Raw genomic sequence first — 17,151 nt, 5'->3', positions numbered from 1 at the left:
CGACAATAGGGTCAGTTGGAATTTCTGGTTCACAAACCTCCTAGACAAAAATATCTATGTCAACTTGATGGGCATAATTTGTCATAAACACGAAATGCAACAACTAGTTTTAAAAGAGAATATACCACATCTGAATCATAACAAGGACGAGGGCCGACGGGGACGGATATCAAAACCATGGCACTATGTATAACAAACAACGTACGGGTAAGATAATTATACGAGTAACTATATATCCAAATCACACAAACATCAATTTGGTAATGTAAAACATTCATGAACAAGAGGCTCACCACAAGGTGGTGCCGGCGACGGAACGGTGCGGGCGATCGACTGTGGTTACGATGGAGATTTAGAAGGCACTAAGTAAACCACACCTACATATGCAAACTAAGTGTTATTTTTGACCTCAAATTGCATATAAATCAAATACTAGCACATATATTTCCTCCCAAATTACTAAACTCATAAATTAATCACTATACAAAGCATTGCAAGAGCTAATCTAGCAATGAGAGATGAAAGGACAAAGTTGCTAACCTTTGTGATCATTTGAATGGATGGGGGCCTTCAAATCTTGACAAATTTTGGGCAAAATGTGTGATGAGCTCGAGAGGAAGAGGGGAAGAACAGAGAGGAGAGGGGAAAGGGGAAGAACAGAGCGAGCTCGGGTGGACGAAGGGTTTATGTAGGACGACCTTTAGCACCGGTTCGTGCCACGAACCGGTACTAAAGGTGCTGGAGGGGCCCCAGACTGACAACATCCTGCCACCACTCACTTTAGTACCGGTCCATGGCACGAACCGGTGCTAAAGGTCGGCCACGAACCGGTACTAATGAAAGCGGCCGGCTAGCCGTTGGAACCGGCACTAATGCACACATTAGTGCCGGCTCAAAAGCAAACCGGCACTAATGTGCTTGACATTTGACCCTTTTTCTATTAGCGGTAGTAACAACCCATAATGCAATAAATATCGATTTAAAAGCATGATGCAAAATGGATGTATCCGAGATCCTAATATTTTGATTTGCAAACTATATTACTGTGTGGTGAATTTTTTTAAATTGAAATGATCAAGTTTCGCACAAAGAAAATCAAAATTTAAATGGGACATCACCCTACCACCATCGCCCCTAGCGATAGGGTTGCGCACCCTACCGTAAAAGATTATTATGTTTCAGGTACAGTACCGCTAGCACGGTTGGCGATAGGGTTGCATAGCCTACCGCATAGTTTTTCCGCTCCCTTGATACAATACGGTTTCGGGGTTTTGAGGGGTTTATGGTCTCCACCCTATCGCCAGCGATTACGGTGGTAGGGTTTACCTACCTACCTACCGTCTCGCAATTCTGGCGGTAGGATGTTAGTCCACGTCAGCCCCACCCAGCAGATGATGGCCACTAGCGTTAACCCTACCGCCAGGGGGGCTGACGATAGGCAGTTATACCCTACCGCCGCCGACCCCCACGGTCGAAAAAGGGTCAGATCCGGCTAAACTTTGCCAACATGATCAAAACACTAAATTTGGCCCCGAGGAGTCACTCAACTACTCGACCTCTCTACCCCTCTACTACTGCTTTTGCCCGCCACCATGCAACTCCATGACAACACTATCCAGAGTGGATCGATCCAAGTAACTTTGCCACGTATGTCAGGTGAAATCCGAACTTTTTTAGTAGTAGGGAGTGACTTAGGGCAACTCCCGATCCGCTATAACCGGTTAGAGAAGTAAAAATTCGGTTTTACTCCTCTAACCAACACCTAGTCGACCCCCAATCGATGTTAGTGGAGTAAAAACTATCCTCAGCCGCACCTCACCTCTCTATTTTTACTCCACACCTATCGCTCGGAGGAAAAAAATCCTCTCCCCTCCACTGCCTCACCCAGCCCACTCTCACGCCTCATCTACGCCACCGTAGACACTCTGTAGGCTCTACCGCGGTCCTTGACCACCCGAATTTGTGCCTCTCTCGCCCTGTCGCCAGCGCACAACCGGTAGATCTACAGCCAACGCCGGATTTGACGCATCCGGCCACTGGCGACTACGCCTTTGGCATAGATTGGCCGGGTACCGGACCGCACAGCCCCGACAATGCCTCTGCACCACATGTAGGTATTGACTTTCCCTCTGCCCGCTCAGGTTTGTCTCGTTGGTGCTTCGCCGGCAAAGACACGACCGTCCATCGCCCGGACTAGGCACTGGCCCAGTGGCTCGTCGGTTCCCCATTGTCGGTCATAAAGTGCGACGACTGCTCGCGGCAGGTAGTGCGCCGAGTTTCCACCATGGCAGAACACCCCGAATGAGTGTTCTTCAAGTGCAAAAAAGATGGGTATGTGATTTTTTTATTCGGCTGTTCACCGGATTCAATGCAATTTAGGTAGCTCATTGTTTTCTCAAATTTGTGTGTAGGATGGATGCAAGTTTTGGTATTGAGAATAAGATTACATCAATCTATTGATAGCACATGAGACTAGATGTGAAGCAACATCGAATTTGTCGGAATCGAAGAAAAAAGAAGTGTGCAACCGCGAGAAGCCAATAGAAAGAATCAACAATGAAGACATAGAGAAATTATTAATCCAATTATTGGGAGCAATTATGAAAGTTGGATGTCTTTTAGAGAATAGTGAATTGTGTACTCCAATGTATTAAAATATCGTTGTATGAAATAAAGAAGCAATGAAATTTGTTTCAATTGTCGAAAATGAAATGCAAATAAAAAATACTCCGTTAAATATAGGGGATCGACTAGGTTCAGCCAAAAGTTAAGGGAGTAAAAGTACTCCACTAAGGGTTTACTTCACTGGATCCTCTGTTATATATAGGGGATCGGTTAGAGTTGCCATTAAACCGGTCCAAGCCTGCCTTACGTCGCCCAAAAAGTCTAAGCTTGCTTTTGCTAGTAGCACTCTTAAAGCGCCTTCGGATCCCCTCCGCTCCTTCAAATCTTTGACTCCACTCCCAGCTCTTGGATTGATGGCGCCTCCCGCCAAATCAAGAGTTGACAATACGTTCGGCAACTGACTTCACTCTACGGTCCATACACGATCGATCAGAAAGGTGCAGGGAACAGTGCTAGTGGGTGGCGGCTGCGTGGCGTTTGAGTTTAATAGTGGGGGAGTCGTCCGCGGAGCTCGGTGTTAGCCTCGTTGCTCCGCTCTTTGTTGGAAACATGAGCAATTTACCGAATGATTTTATTAACAGAAATACTAGATAAAGCACGACTAGTATAGCAGTGATAAAACAAGTCATGCGATTTGACAAAGAGAAGGTAAACAACATCTTCATATATGAACTGTAACTAAGCACATCTAGAGCAGACAGTATAGCAAGTTGCATATATGAAACAGAGTCTAACATATCTAGGGCAAACACTAGAACAAGGAACTGTAGCAGGACCTCTAATAGGAAGAGGAAGAACGCGTACGGGACAGCAGCAGCTGAAGCGCTGGACTTGGGGTCGGTGTCCTCGCTAGCCATGTCGTCGAGGAGGTTGTCGACGTCGGGGAAGAAGTCATCATCGGGGGAGTAGTCGTCGGAGTCCGGGGCGTCCGTGACGAAGAAGTCAGTAGTCGCGCGAAGCGCTCCCCAAAAACCTTATCACCCTTCTGCCGTACAGGACTCAAAGAGGTGCGATTTCGGAGGCCTACTGTCCCGACCTGCGGTGCACGCCGCAAGCCGGGATGGGGAAGAACGTAGCAGCGGCGCAGTGCTCAGGAACTTGTGGCGAGAGGAAGAAGAGGTTCTGGAACGTCTCTCTGAGAGGAGCGACCTCCCTTTTATAGGCGCAAGATAAGGAGGCTGCGCCGGGAGCTGAAGAGAACGAGGGAGACGAAACAAACAGGCAGCAGGCGAAGAGGTGCGCCGTTCGTATTCAACCTCCACTACAACAAAAACGTTTCAGATTCCACGTGACCTTTCGTATACCCGTCGTGCGTGGCAAAAATTTAGACATCGGCTCGGCTCATTCCCGCGCGCGTCGTGACGCGTGGCGAGGCGGGCGGCGGAGGAGGAGCGCGCATGGATGTCCCTCTTGTTCTCATCCTCATACATGTGGAGAAAGAGCCTCCCTTATAAAGAGGTCCAACTCCCTCTAAACTAGCAATGTGACACTAAACTTTAGTTCCACCTCTTGCCTTGCACGAATGTGCTGCGTGGGCCTCTAGGATTTATTAGGAATTTCTGAAACTGCTATTGGGCTAGACCCAAAATAGACAAAATTCCAGCAATCCCCCACCAGATCCCAGAGGCACACAAAATTTGCCTTTGGTTCCAAAACACTATTTTATATACCGGTACTACAGTGGAGACTGTTAAGTTGAACTTCCACCTAGGACTCTATGCTACACTAGTAAGCAACTTGGACAGTGGACTGGGCCTTGAACTGCAAGTTTTCTGCGAATCTAGCTTCACATAAAGCCTTGACCGATACGTGGCTACCGTGGGTCGTCCCCGTGGGTGGAGCTTATGCGTCATACTCCGAGACCTTTCATGAGTTTACTAGAGAGAATCCTACTCTCATAGATTGCGACATTTAACAATCAGACTCATATACGTGCGTTCTTAAGGCACCACGCAGCCAACTATCAACTGGATCTGCCAACTATCAACTGGATCTTAAGGCACACACTGCTACCCAAGTCAGGTGATCACAAGATGATCAGAGGACATGCAATAAACCTGCTGCATATATTTGATGTCCCACAGAAGTTCAAGGTCATGAGTTTGATCGTTGAGACAATCAAGAGAACTGCTGCTGACCAGAAGAGAAGCTGTGGGTATGCCCCACAAATTCAGGAGCTCATCAACTCAAAGATGGGCAAAGGAAAATACATTTTGGATAAGGAGCACCTGCCCATCTACCCTGAATTTGAAGATAACATAGTGGTGATGAATGAGAATGAACCATCTTCAGCTCAAGCACAGGAAAAGAGAGAGAAGGCTAAGGCAGAGAAGACTGCAAAGATGCCAACAGCAGAGGAGGCATCTCAGGTATTCTTGAAGAGCAAGCAAGACCAGCTTGGATATCTGATCCAATCCACCCTGAGGATTGAGAAGGGCTTGGCCACCCTGACCAAGAACCAGGAGAGCTTGGAAAGGATTATTGAGACAAAATTCTATTACCTTGATGTGAAGGTGACAGAGATCCAAACGGCAGTTGAGCAACTCCAGGAGGAAGCTGAGGAGAAGAAGGGCAAGTCTACCACAGATGCTTTTGCCAGAGTGCCTAGAGGACAGAGATCTGCTGCAGTGCCAGTGACAGACACTAGAGCTACAGCATCAGCACCAGCAGCAACAGCTCCAGTTCCACCTCCAGCAGCTACTCCACCAGCTCCAGCTACTTCGTCTGAAGCCTTCGTTCTTGGAGTTCTCTCAACACCTCCTACCGAAGATCAAGCCTGAGAGTCGTTAGCACTATGCATTTTTGAACTTTTTGGTAACTTGTTGCCAAAGGGGGAGAAAAATGTAAAGATCATAGGCTGAGAGAGAGTGTGTTGCCTTTTTTATCTCTCTTGCTATTTTGGTTGAAACTTTATTGTGTGCTTGTGTGAGATGCTACTTTATGTCCTTGTGAGATACTTGTTTGATCATGTGTTTGATCATATGCTACCCTTAATGCTTGTTGGATGATATTATCTTTATATCCTCTTATGATCATTCACTTTGCTTGGTGATGAGTGCATGTGTTTTAATCTCTATCATTTTGAGCGCTCCACCAAGATGTATGTGACATGGAAGAGTAACCCATGATCCTAATCGATTGTGCATTTGCATTCAAAAGAAAATTTAAATAATGCACAAATTTAGTGGGAGCTCTTGCTTATCACATACTTATCAAAGCGACGATGTTTTTCAATCTTATTTATCATTTGTCGAAGCTTTGATCTATATGTTGTCATCAATTACCAAAAAGGGGGAGATTGAAAGTGCAACTATCCCTGGGTGGTTTTGGTAATTCCTAACAACATATAGCTCATTGAGCTAATGCTATTCCAAGATGAATATTTCAGGAAAGCTCAATGATTGGCATGGCATGGATTAGAAAGTGGACCCTTCAAAATGCTAAGGACAAAAGATTGGCTCAAGCTCAAAGCACAAGACTCTACATTTTCTATTTTAGTGATCCAAGATCACATTGAGTCTATAGGAAAAGCCAATACTATTAAGAAGGGATGAGGTGTTGCTTAATGAGGTTCTTGCTCAAAATTCTTAGTGATATGCTCCAAAACCCTCCACTACTTTCTCACATCCACATATGTCCCAAACCAAAAAGTCCAACTCGGCCCCACCGATTCTTTCTATCCGGCGCCACCGAGTTCAGTTGACATAGCCACTGCCAGAAACCCTAGTCTTTTCGGTCTCACCGAGATGGGATTGTAATCTCTCTGTTTCCGTTCATAACGTTTCGGTCAAACCGAGATGAGCGATCGGTCCCACCGAGATTGCAATGCAAACACTCTGTTTCCTTTTCGTAACGTTTCGGTCCAACCGAGATGAGCGAATCGGTCCCACTGAGTTTGCCTGACCAACTCTCTGTTAGTCTATTACCAAAATCGGTCTCACCGAGTTTGTGTAATCGGTCTCACCGAGATTACATTATGCCCTAACCCAAACAAAATCGATCCCACCGAGTTGACGTGTCAGTCCCACTGAAACACCTAACGGTCACATTATGAACCAAATCGGTATGATCGAGTTCTTTGAATCGGTCCCACCGAGTTTGGTGATTTGTGTGTAACGGTTAGATTTTGTGTGGAGGCTATATATACCCTCTACCCACTCTTCATTCGTGGAGAGAGCCATCAGAACATGCCTACACTTCCAACACATATTTTCTGAGAGAGAACCACCTACACTTGTGTTGAGGTCAAGATATTCCATTTCAACCACATAAATCTTGATCTCTAGCCTTCCCCAAGTTGCTTTCCAATCAAATCTTCTTTCCACCAAATGCAAATCCTGTGAGAGAGAGTTGAGTGTTGGGGAGACTACCATTTGAAGCACAAGAGCAAGGAGTTCATCATCAACACACCATTTGTTACTTCTTGGAGACTGGTGTCTCCTAGATTGGCTAGGTGTCACTTGGGAGCCTCCGTCAAGATTGTGGAGTTGAACCAAGGAGTTTGTAAGGGCAAGGAGATCGCCTACTTCATGAAGATCTACCCTAGTGAGGCAAGTCCTTTGTGGGCGACGGCCATGGTGGGATAGACAAGGTTGCTTCTTTGTGGACCCTTCGTGGGTGGAGCCCTCCGTGGACTCGCGCAACCATTACCCTTCGTGGGTTGAAGTCTCCATCAACGTGGATGTACGATAGCACCACCTATCGGAACCACGGATAAAAAAAATCCCCGTGTCAACATTGTGTTTGCTCCCTCAAACTCCTCCCTTTACCTTCATATGCAATTGTTTTACATTCCGCTGCTATACTCTTAGAATTGCATGTGTAGGTTGATTGCTTGATTTGTGCTAAGTTGCTAAAATCTGCCAAGAACTAAAATTGGGAAAAGGCTAGATTTTTATTTGGTCAAGTAGTCTAATCACCCCCCCCCCCCTCTAGACATACTTTCGATCCTACAAGTGGTATCAGAGTTTTGGTCTCCATTTGCTTTGATTTCCATAGCTTTTGGTGGTCATAGCCTTGGTTTCACAACCTAGGAGAGTATGGCGTCTAGCGAGGGAAATTACCACCGTAGAGGTCCTTACTTTGATGGTACAAATTTTGCTAGTTGGAAGCATAAGATGAAAATGCATATTCTTGGACATAACCCCGCCGTTTGGGCTATTGTGTGTATTGCCTTGCAAGGTGAATTCTTTGATGGGAGAGAACCTAACCGTGAAGCTACCGCGGAAGAGTTGAAGATGCTACAATACAATGCTCAAGCTTGTGTTATTCTCTTCAACGGATTGTGCCTTTCAAATAATGCAAAACTCTCTCTAGAGCTTTCCAATGCACATCTCCTGGTTTTGAGACAAACCGACTCAGTTTGCTAACAGCAAAAGAGATGTCAGGTCTTGTAGCACCGGCTAAGTACATAAGCGAGGCAATAATCTGAGAATATTTCAATTGATCTCTAGCAATTCTTCGATTCTTTCGAAGTAACACACTCGCATCATATGGTGTTGGAGAGGGCTTGCAGTCACTGTAGCCAAAGCGACTCAAGACCTTTTCCACATAGTGGGATTGAAGCAATGTAATCCCACCATCATCGTCTCTCAACAACTTGATGTTCAGAATGACATCAGCCACTCCTAAATCCTTCATCTTAAAGCAACAAGATAGGAAATCCTTGACCTCCTTAATAACCTTCAGATTTGTTCCAAAAATCAGTATGTCATCAACATACAAGCAAAGGAAAACTCCCTCGCCCCCACCATGGCGATAGTACACACATTTATCAGCTTCGTTTATAACAAAATATGCAGCTGTTAAAGTCCTTTCAAACTTCTCATGCCACTGTTTGGGTGCTTACTTGAGTCCATACAAAGACTTCAGCAACTTGCACACTTTTCCTTCCTGACCATCTACTACAAATCCATCTGGTTGTTCCATATAAATTTTCTCTTCCAACTCTCCATTTAGGAGAGCAGTCTTAACATTCATTTGATGAACGAGAAGACCATGTGAGGCAGCTAGTGAAAGTAGAACTTGAATAGTGGTCAGTCGAGCCACAGGTGAGTAGGTATCAAAGAAGTCTTCACCTTCCTTTTGGGTATAACCCTTGGCCACGAGCCGCGCCTTGTACTTTTCGATAGTACCATCAGGCCTAAGCTTCTTCTTGAATACCCATTTGCACCCTATAGTTTTGCACCCACAAGAAAGCTCAGTTATCTCCCAAGCTTCATTTGCCAAGATGAAATCCATCTCACTACGGACCGCTTCCTTCCAGTAGTCAGCATCTTCAGATGCATAGGCCTCTGAAATAGAACTGGGAGTGTCATCTATGAGATACACAAGAAAATCATCACCAAAGGGCTTTGCAGTCCTCTGTCTCTTGCTCCTAGTAGGAACTTCATTGTTCTCCTCCACAGGACTTTCAAAGTGTTCCATCAAAATGGCAGGTTCGGTAATTGTAACTGGTTCCTGATTCGATGAACTAGGCATCTCCTGATTAGATGAGGTAGTCATATCCTTCATGGGAAAGATATCTTCAAAGAAAGTCGCATCATTCGACTCCATGATCGTACTGACATGCATGTCAGGTACCTCAGATTTCACAACCAAGAATCTATGACCAATGCTATGAAAAGCATATCCCAGGAAAACACAATCCACAGTCTTTGGTCCAAGCTTGCGCTTCTTTGGAACTGGCACATTGACTTTCGCCAAACAACCCCGGGTTCGTAGACAAGAGAGCTTTAATCTTTTCTTCTCGCATTCCTCGAATGGAGTTATCTCTTTATTCTTTGTGGGAACTCAGTTTAGGACATGACATGCAGTCAATATCGCCTCCCCCCACCATGCCTTGAAGAGACCCGATGTGTCTAACATGGCGCTAACCAAATCAGTTAGAGTACGGTTCTTTCTTTCGGCTACCCCATTTGACTGAGGTGAATAGGGAGGCATCCTCTCATGGATTATACCATGTTCTGCACAAAAAGCATCAAATTCATTGGAAAAATACTCTCCACCACGGTCGGACCTAAGCCTCTTGATTTTCCGATCAAGTTGGTTTTCCACTTCAGCTTTATAGATCTTGAAAAAGTTCAAAGCCTCATCCTTTGATTTCAGAAGATACACACGGCAATATCTAGTGGAGTCGTCAATTAACGTCATGAAATATTTCTTTCCACCTTTTGTCAAAACACCATTCATTTCACATAGATCTGAATGTATGAGCTCTAGTGGTGCAAGATTTCTCGTTTCCGTAGTCGTGTGAGACTTACGAGGTTGCTTCGCTTGCACACAAACTTGACACTTAGATCCCTTGATAGTGGTGAAACTAGGGATTAAGTTCAACTTCGCTAGTCGCGACATGCAACCAAAGTTAACATGACAAAGACGTGAATGCCACATATTTGATTCACTATTGTTGCAAACATGATCAACAACTTTATTGCAAACGTCTGACAAGGATAAACGAAACAGGCCTCCTGACTCATAGCCTTTACCAACAAAGGTTCCATACTTGGATATTACAAATTTATTCAACTCAAAGACAAGCTTATAGCCATCTCTACACAGAAGAGATCCGCTAACAATATTTTTATTGACGGAGGGGACATAATGCATGTTCTTCAGCCGCACGATCTTCCCCGAAGTAAACTTCAGATTGACCGTGCCAACACCACGAACAGAAGCACTTGAACCATTGCCCATCAGCACGGTGGAAGTCCCTGCGGTCTGATAAGACGAAAACATGGAAATATCACCGCATACATGCACATTAGCACCCGTGTTAATCAACCAATCAGGTGAATGACATACTGAAAGAATAGTGGAAAATATACCATACCTAGCATCCTTCATGTCAGTATCTCCAATGACAACATTAGCGGTCTTGCCGCCTTTCCCAGGATGACGCTTGACATAGCGATTAGGGCAACTAGGAGCCCAATGATCAGGATCCCCACACACATGACAAACACCTTTCTTCTTGTCGTTCTTCTTCTTGAAGTTCTTGTGCTGCACAGCCTTGTTCTTCCCATCAAACTTTGCTTTACCATCAAATTTGCCCTTGTTCTTGAACTTGTGGGGCTGGAAGTTCTGCTTCTGTACCAGATTGGCACTAGATCCTCCCTCAATACCTCGAGCATGTGTGTCCTTTGCTCTCGCCTTTTCTTCCACATCAAGAGTACCAATGAGATCCGGAACGGAAAACTCCTGTCTCTTATGCTTCAGTAAGGTAGCAAAGTTCCTCCATGAAGGAGGAAGCTTAGTGATGATACCCCCGGCAACAAACTTGTCCGGTAGCATACAATTGAAGTGCTCAAGTTCTCTAGCAAATGAGTGTATCTCATGAGCTCTGTAATCATAGAATTGCTCCATGATGTACAGCTCAGTGCCAGCATCCGAGACCCCAAACTTGGCCTCGAGTGCGTCCCACATATCTTTTCCATTGTCAATTGACGCATACGCATCAACTATGTTCTCACCAAGAACACTCAAGAGAGCAGCCTTAAACAGAGTATCCATTTTCTGAAAAGCTTGTTCCTGTTGGGCATCATGCTCCCCTTCAGGTTTGCGAGTAGCATCATAGTAACTCATGGTTTGAAACCATAAGACTGCTCTCACACGCTACCTCTAATAATGGATACCCTCAAACATAGGAGGTCTCATGGAAGTAGCAAAACCACTTGGTGTAAATTGCCTATAATAAGGTTTTTGGATTGTTGGAAATATGAGCAATTTACCGAATGATTTTATTAACAGAAATACTAGATAAAGCACGACTAGTATAGCAGTGATAAAACAAGTCATGCGATTTGACAGAGAAGGTAAACAACATCTTCATATATGAACTGTAACTAAACACATCTAGAGCAGACAGTATAGCAAGTTGCATATATGAAACAGACTGTAACATATCTAGGGCAAACACTAGAATAAGGAACTGTAGCAGGGCCTCTAATAGAAAGAGGAAGAACACGTACGGGACAGCAGCAGCTGAAGCGCTGGACTTGGGGTCAGTGTTCTCGCCAGCCATGTCGTCGAGGAGGTTGTCGACGTCGGGGAAGAAGTCGTCGTCGAGGAAGTAGTCGTCGGAGTCCGGGGCGTCCGTGACGAAGAAGTCAGTAGTCGCGCGAAGCGCTCCCCAAAAATCTTATCACCCTTCTCCCATACAGGACTCAAAGAGGTGCGGTTTCGGAGGCCTACTATCCCGACCTGCGGTGCACGCCGCAAGCCGGGATAGGAAGAACGTAGCAGCAGCGCAGTGCTCAGGAACTTGAGCTGAAGAGAACGAGGGAGACGAAACGAACAGGCAGCAGGCGAAGAGGTGCGCCGTTCGTATTCAATCTCCACTACAGCAAAAACGTTTCAGCTTCCGCGCGACCTTTCGTATACCCGTCGTGCGTGGCAAAAATTTAGACACCGGCTCATTCTCACAACCCCCGTCGTGGCGAGGCGGGCGGGGGGAGGAGGAGCGCGCGTGGATGTCCCTCTTGTTCTCATTCTCATACATGTGGAGAAAGAGCCTCCCTTATAAAGAGGTCCAACTTCCTCTAAACTAGCAATGTGGGACTAAACTTTAGTTCCACCTCTTGCCTTGCACGAATGGGCTGCGTGGGCCTGTAGGATTTATTAGGAATTTCTGAAACTGCTATTCGTTAGGCCCAAAATAGACAAAATTCCAGCACTCTTTCTACTCCGAGGAGCGGTAGCGTTAGTCACCACTCCACCCACTCCGGGAGGGGAGTTGCAGAGTGGAGTGCATCCGGACAGGCTCTTAAGCTGACGGCCCTGGATACGGCCATCCGGCGGGCCATGCGACGCTAACAGCCACTTCAAATCAAATCCAATCGTGGGTCAGGGTACGTGGATCGTTGCTTTACGTTTTGCCGTGGGGTGATGGTCCTTTCTGTTGTTCGACGAGCCGTGACCCGATTTTCTCCTCTGGACCGTATGGTTGACACACAAAGAAAACCAAGGCTCTGTACGGAGCAATTCTTCGGAACGGGGAAGGATTTGTTGTAGCGTTGAAGTTATAAATGCGATTTACTCGCCGTTTTGCCTGCCGTGCAGAAGCAGCTTGGGGAGTTAGGGTTGCTATCTGTGACTCGCCGACAGTAGCCACACCAGTACAAATGTGAGTGGTACGTAGTATGTTGGCTCGGTTTTTGAAGAGGACATTCTGCTCACAATGGTACCCAAACAGTCTTGTTGGAGAAGCTCAACAACAAACGTACTTACGTAAGCTGCGAATTTCCGGCGCAAGAAAATACGTGCTGGTGGAGTGGAGTGGACATTTTTCTCCGAGTGGAATTGTGGAAGTGATACTGATATTGATGAGTCCAGGCTCATGGCGAGTGGTTCGCACGCACGAAACCGAGTTAACGGGCGACGAGGATTCGGTTCACCCACTCTCCAGGTGTATTATATTCTTTGCCCGAGCCCATGCACGCTCACACTCCTGCTCACGCTATCGACGAGCAGATAAAGTAGGTGTTCATCAGGCCGTGTCAAATAAAATAAAAATACGGACGCGCCATACGTAATCTATAGTAGAGACATCTGCATATGTACATCGACCTTCCACGTGGTAGCTAGCTTCCAAAGGGTGTGTCATGGTCCCATGAAGTGAGGTATCATGTTCGGTTCACGCATCGTTCGCAGGAGCAGCCTCACCCACTCCGTGCTAGGGCATCTCCTGCACGGGCTCATCACAACGCCTTACGATGTCCCGACCGCCCGATATCCATCCCGCATATGAGCTGGGCATGGAGGGTGCCGATTTGCCCAGACATCTACATATGATGAGATAAATATGTAAGTAAGAAGAATAAACTCTTTAGTTATTTAGGATTAACGAGTGCCACCTGAAACGGGCAAATTTGACAAATTTGACCTATAATCGAAATCAAATCATAGAATGAACTATCCGTGAAACTATTTCACGCGGTTGACCCTTGGTGCCTAACTCTCAGGTGCAACGCCCGGGAGCTAGGCGCTGCACTAGTGCAACGCCCAGGAGCTAGGCGCTGCACTGTGTAGTGTGGCGCCTAGCTCTCAGGCGCTGCACGCTGACTTGGGCACATATGGGTGCGACGCTGGCCGTGTAGCGCCTATCTGGGAGGCGTTGCACAGTAGGGTGTGGCGCCGGCGTGGCGGGCGCTACACAAAAGGGTCAGGGGGAGTGAAATAGTTTCGCAACCAGTTCATTCTGTGATTTGATTTCGATTATAGGTTAAAATTGTTAAATTTGCCCCTGAAACGATCATCGGTGATGGCAACGTTTGAAAACCGAGATGGATAGGGAGCTACCGGTACCCTCCTGGTTGTAATGAATGGGCCTTGCATGGATCCGGATGCGAACCTTTCCACGGCGCCCTGTTTGTACTGGTACAAACTGCGTACGGTGCAAGGACAAGGCGATCTTCCCCTGTCCAAAGGTGGATACTATTACCACTGCAAAACGATTTTAATCGCGGTGTTAATGTGTCTCTCTCTGAGCTGGTTGCACCTCGCGAACACGCGGCCCGGAGCAGTTAATGTCGTGTGGCCGTGTGGGGCAACCGAGTGCTCTGATCCATGGAGTAGCAGCTTCGGTGTTTGCAATTTGAACTTCCCGGAGAGCAGTCAATGTAGGAGTAGCTCAACCACCGATGTCGACCAAGGCGAAACAAGAATGGATTTCCACAGTACAAATTTCAATTTGCTTTTTTTTATATATATTTCTTCTGTTGATAAACCTTTTGTCAAGTCATCTCCAATGCTAACAACAAATTGGACACCACATCCTTTCACAGACTAGTCCGGACCAGTCCGCGAACAGTGATGCAGAAGCCGATCATCCAACCGTGCCCGTGTACATTTCGAAACACAATGAGTAAACTGGACAAACTTTATCAAACACGGCAGAATTCAGCATAGTTCAGACATAATTTACATAAAATGGATGATAATTCGACCGTCTAACTAAAAAGTAAGAAAAAACTAGGAAGCTAATTTGTAGCGCATGGTGACCTGGTATGCATGGCCACACCATCGCTGCCGTCCGTGCTGTTGTCGTCGTCCTAGTCCTTCCAACATCGGAAAGGGTGCGGGGCTGCGACAGCCTTGCTACATGAATATGACACGGGAAGCAGTGCATCTATTGGAGAGAAAGCGAGAAAGGGTTTTGGGTGGGTTCAGGGTGTCGGACATGTGCGTGGCAATGGTCAAGACTCCCGCAAAGCCCCCAGAATTGTTTATGGTTTTCGAAAAAATGGATGTCCGAACCCGCGTGCGGACGAATGAGGTACCGTGTTGAATGGCAAACACATCTAAACAACTTGGTTCAGATGGATACATGCAATTTAAGACATCCACGTCCTTACTAGCTGCTTCTTGTCTTTGGGCAAAGTGAGCCTTTTTTCTAGCCAACTGGGTTTGAGATGGTGTTGACAAAGATAGCCCATGGAGGATAGATACCGTCAACCAAATAGTAGCGCATATTATACTCATGTCCATTGATAGTATAGTGGCAAGGAGGAGCTTTCCTTCAGTCAGCCTCGTAAACAACGGTGATCGTTGCAGCACATTGGTGTCATTGTGAGACACGGGCATGCCCAAAAAGAGCGTGCAAAATCCAAATATCCTATGATGCAACTGCTTCAAGAATGATGATGGGCTTCTTAATATGACCCTGATATTGCGCTTGTAAAGCCTTCGGGTAGTTCTTCCATTTGCAATGCATGCAGTCAAGAGATCCAAACAAACCTGGCCACCCTCTTGCTCCAGAGATTGCCAAGAGCCTCTCGATGTGTGCCAAGTTGGTTCTCTAAGGCACTAAGGTCTGAACACCTCGACCACGATAGTTGCAAACCTGAACTTGGCATCTTCGCATGTGCTCTCAGACATCCGTAGGTACTCGTCCCACGAATCAGCGACCGTGCCATATGCAAGCATACGGAGTGCGGCCGTGTAACCAAAGAAGCCAATCGTTCCGATGACTTCCTTCTTCAGGATGAAGTAGTCATCATAGGACGGGATGCCATGGTACAAATGATCGAAGACAGTCTTGCGCATCCGAAAACGCGGGCGAAAATGGTTAGCGAACAGTGCATCTAGGCAAATTAGTCGGCCATCAGTGTCATATGACCGCGCGCCCTGTTGCGGTTGAGCACTCGAGGACCCTTGATCGACCCTTGAAATTGAGAACGTTCTCCTCTGCGCGCTCTGCGTCTTCAAGGACCACCTGCATCATCGCCATCTCATCGAATTAGTCATTCTCGTTCGATGAGTCATCGGATGACTCAACAAACTACTCGTATATGTACTCCAAATCAGAATCCATTGCTAGAAAGAAGAAGGGAAAACAGTTTTTAGCTTCGGCGATTCATCGAATAGTTGTCGGGCAGGTGAGAATAGCAGTAGCAGATGGTACTTGGCGGGGCGGTCAAAGGACAGAGGTTGAACGGAGACGAAGGAGAATCGGGGTGGAGCCTTGCGGGAGCGCTAGAGGTGACGGAAACGTAGAGTTCTGGCAGGGGTGAGGGGTGGTGGCCGGGGTGGTGGAGCGGCGGCGAAGGCAAAAGAGAAAGAAGAAAGTAGAGAAAATGTAGAGGATGGAGTCACGGGGTCCGGGGAGGGTTTTGGGTGAGCTGGGAGTCTCCGATTCCTACGTTCCGCGTGCCCGGACTCCCCCAAAGCTCCCCCACTTTTGTCTCTGGGTTGCGGAAGAAATTGCGTCCGGACTGCCCCGCAGACCGATATAGGCCCGCGTTGGATGGTTTTCGCGGTCCATACAACGCAGCCTAGACGGATGCGAGCGATTTGCGGGTCCGCCTTGGGGATGCCCTAATTATAACACTGTTAATCCACATCAGTTTGAGGAGAGACCCAACCCACCTCCCCCGCTCTTTGCATTCTAGGGAACTAGTCATCCCTCGATAAGGAGTAGCGGTGTACTACTATGTTATACCGGTAAATACGCATGTTGATACTAAAGAGAAAATTAAATACATGTTGTTATTAGGTATAATAACAATTACGTGTTAATTATGTAATTAGCATAAATATTTATATTTGATACTCCATACATTTCCTTATACAAGGCCAGTATGAAAAATACATTTTGCATCTATACAAGCCACTAACAGTAATCGAGGCAAAAATTAATGATGTTTTCTCGTACTAGCAACTTGTTTAACTGGCAAAATGTTAGTGCATGTCAACAAAAAATGTATCGTTGGTTTCATATTTGAACATAGTTTTCAGTGATATAATTTTTGGTGACATGCATTAACATTTTGTTTGTTAAATTTATGGTCAAAATTTGGCACAGATGTAGTACTTGCATGCATGTAGTCATAATGACAGTGTACTACTTCCTTCTCATTCCTTCCTTGCATGCATGCTGGCGTATTAATGGTCCCGGTTAACAAAAAAAAAGTTGGCTTGCAAAGCAGTCATTAATTTTTAGTTTGGTACCTATAATCTGAGTTAGTGGTTTTATATAAGGGAATGAAGGGAGTATGATATTAATTGCACACTAAACATGTTGATGCT

The sequence above is a fragment of the Triticum aestivum genome, chromosome 7D, assembly GCF_018294505.1.
Source record: "Triticum aestivum cultivar Chinese Spring chromosome 7D, IWGSC CS RefSeq v2.1, whole genome shotgun sequence".
Classification (NCBI taxonomy): Eukaryota; Viridiplantae; Streptophyta; class Magnoliopsida; order Poales; family Poaceae; genus Triticum; species Triticum aestivum.
The sequence above is the reverse complement of the archived record's forward strand: the minus strand, read 5'-3'. Positions refer to the sequence as shown.